Consider the following 3595-nt stretch of genomic DNA (forward strand, 5'->3'; position numbering starts at 1 on the left):
CTGTAAGTTACAGCTCAGTGTTATTTATAGGAAGGCAGGTGCTTTTTATAGTATTTTTATTTTATAATTAACTTAATTTCACATATCAGCCACAGATTTCCCCATCCTCCCTCCTCCCACCCCCAGCCCTCTCCCCAGTACACCCTCACTCCCCTGATCACCATTCTATAACTCTAGAAATGATTCTTTCTCAGATCTATATATAACAGTTGTTTAAAATTTTATGTTCCTTTTATCTTATTGAAAAATTTTATATACTATACTTTGATCATGTTTTCCCCTCCTCTCAGTTCCTTCCAGGGCCTCCCGAACTCCCTACCCACACAACTTTGTTCTTTTTCTCTCTTTTTCAAACAGAGAAACAAACAAACAAAAAACAAAAGAGAAAAGAAAAACATGACAATAACCCCCAAATCCTCCCACAACAAATGAAAATAAACAAGCAAAAAATTAAGATCCCCCAAAAAGCCCACCCAAAGCAAAATGATACACAAAGTTCAGAAAAATACCATTGAGTTTGGTTTGTGTTGACCAAATGCTCCTGGGTGTGGGGCCTGCCCTGAAGAGTGAATAATATACCAAATGAGACTCAATTGGAAGAAACTGATTTTTCCCTTATCAGCAATTATCAACTGCAGATAGCTTCTTGGTTAAGGGTAGGACTCTGTGTTCACTCTCTCCTCTTAGTATTGAGACCTTATCAAGCTTGAACCAATACAGATCTTGTGTGTGTTGCCATAGCCCCTATAAGTTCATGTGTACATCTGTCCTGTTATGTTTCTCAGATACTGTTTCCTTGGAGTCATGCATCAACTCTAGCTCTTGCAACCTTTCAGCCTCCTCTTCCACATAGCTCCCCAAATCTCAAGAAGAAGGATTTGATGAAGCTATCCTACTTAGAACTCAGTGCTCCAAAGTCTTCCATTCTCTGCACATTGTCCACAGTGGGTCTGTATTAATTACCATCCGCTATAAGAAGAAGCATCTCTGGTGAGAGTTTATCAAAGCACTGATCTGGGGTATAGTTATTGTATTGTTATGTTACTTTACCAGAATAATAGCAGTAAGTTTTCCCCTAGGCCCGGGACCTATCTAATCGCATGTTCTTGGCTTCACAGCAGTGTTGGGTATGGATCCACTTTTGGAATGGGTCTTAATTCCAAGAGAAAGTATTTGGTCAATCCCACAACATTTGTACTAGTATTGCATGAGCATATCTTTCAGGCAGGTTACTCTTTCAGGTTGGGTTGTTTAAAGTTGGGTAACACCATGTTTTGAATACTGATCTTTGTGATTTGTTATTTCCTTTCCTAGAATGAACAGAAAGATGCCAGCCAGAAACTATGCTAAAGTCCATGATCCATGCATGTTGCCAGAATTCATGTAGAAGTATATGGTATGTGCTGCTGCTGGCTGCTATGGGCAGGGAAGCTCCTTTTGCAGTGGTATGGATGCCTAGATACTCTTAACTGAGAATGAGAAGCATTGAAGGCTTTTGTGACATCTCCACCCAAAAGAAACAGTTCAGATAGAAAGCTATTCAAGAGAGTTCTTAAAAACTGTGATAAAGATGCTGAAGGGTAGCTCTTCAGAATTGTTGGCCTCTGGTAGGGTGGGGAAGAACTCATTCTTCTTTAAGAGGCTAGACACTGGGGAGTTTGAAAAAGCTCCACTGAGTATATAGGCAATGTAAATTGTACTTGGTGAGATTGTGTGTGTGTGTGTGTGTGTGTGTGTGTGTGTGTGTGTGTGTGTGTGTGTATGTTGGGGGGGTAAAGGTTGGGTGCTGTGGGATGGTCTGTATGTCAAATTGCTCTGATTGGTCAATAAATAAAACACTGGTTGGCCAGTGGCCAGGCAGGAAGTAGGTGGGACAAGGAGAGAGGAGAATTCTGGGAAGCAGAAGGCTGAGGCAGAGAGACACTGCAGCCGCCGCCATGACCAGAAGCATGTGAAGATGCCGGTAAGCCACCAGCCATGTGGCAAGGTATAGATTTATGGAAATGGATTAATTTAAGCTATAAGCACAGTTAGCAAGAAGCCTGCCACAGCCATACAGTTTATAAGCAATATAAGTCTCTGTGTTTACATGGTTGGGTCTGAGCGGCTGTGGGACTAGTGGGTGACAAAGATTTGTCCTGACTGTGGGCAAGGCAGGAAAACTCTAGCTACAAATGGCGCCCAACGTGTTGGCAAAAGTTTCTACATAAAACCTGAGAAAAGATTCTAAAACGGAGCTAAAAACAACTTCGTAATTGTCTCTCTCAAATGAGCGGCAGCTTGCCGGTTTGAGCTACTGGCGGGTTCCTAGCGTGAGAGCTCGGTCTGCAGTATGGCGGGAATGAGGCCTCTGCAAGTGGCACATTAAGCTGTGTGGTGGATTTAGCCTTTGCTAGTACAAAACAAAAAGAGGTTTCTGGGCTACACGCTGCTTGGATAAAAGCACAGACCCACGATGGCTCCCAGAGCTGGCGGAAAACGTACCACCGCCATGTTGGGAAGCTGAGGTGGGCGGAGCCAGCAGCCACAGCGCCGTTTCAGGCTTAAAAGGCTGCTGTTTAAAGCAATAGGCTCAAGGTAATATAAAAAATAAGCCACATAAAGATGGCTACCACACAGAGAATCTGGATTATGTTCTCTTTGATATTCGTAACTGAAGAGAAACATTTGATTGCAAAAGCTGTTGAGTTATGCCAAAATGTGTGTTTTAAAGGTACCTTAACTTCAAAATTTGGATGTAAGGATATGTTGCTTTGGAAAGGAGGCTCTGTTTTTGTTTCTACAGAAAGCCAGAGGCTATGGATTTGTTCCAGATTAAGATACATCAGGTTTGACCAGCCAAGACCACCTGAAAGGTCTCTGATGACACCATGGCCCAGATGATGCAATATCCAGAATCGTTTCAAGGCAACTGGCTCAGACGATACAGCCTCACGGACTACTCCATGATCCTAAAATTTTCTTTGTGTCCCCATAAGATACAGCGTCCCCCTCCAGCAGGAAGTAGTAAGAGAAGCTACGCCCAAATTCCCAAATATACCAAGCTGACTTTGGAGATGTGTAAAAGTTAAAACCTTCCTTTTAAAAAAAAGAAAGGGGAAGTGCTGTGGGATGGTCTGTATGTCAAATTGCTCTGATTGGTCAATAAATAAAACACTGGTTGGCCAGTGGCCAGGCAGGAAGTAGGTGGGACAAGGAGAGAGGAGAATTCTGGGAAGCAGAAGGCTGAGGCAGAGAGACACTGCAGCCGCCGCCATGACCAGAAGCATGTGAAGATGCCGGTAAGCCACCAGCCATGTGGCAAGGTATAGATTTATGGAAATGGATTAATTTAAGCTATAAGCACAGTTAGCAAGAAGCCTGCCACAGCCATACAGTTTATAAGCAATATAAGTCTCTGTGTTTACATGGTTGGGTCTGAGCGGCTGTGGGACTAGTGGGTGACAAAGATTTGTCCTGACTGTGGGCAAGGCAGGAAAACTCTAGCTACAGTTGGGTTTGATTTGTGAGGAATAGAAAGTGAGTGTGCTGGAGTATATTGGAGGAAATTCCCAAATAACTAATGAAAATATTATATTGGGGGAAAATAAAATGA

This window comes from Peromyscus maniculatus, chromosome 1 (genome assembly GCF_049852395.1).
Source record: "Peromyscus maniculatus bairdii isolate BWxNUB_F1_BW_parent chromosome 1, HU_Pman_BW_mat_3.1, whole genome shotgun sequence".
Classification (NCBI taxonomy): Eukaryota; Metazoa; Chordata; class Mammalia; order Rodentia; family Cricetidae; genus Peromyscus; species Peromyscus maniculatus.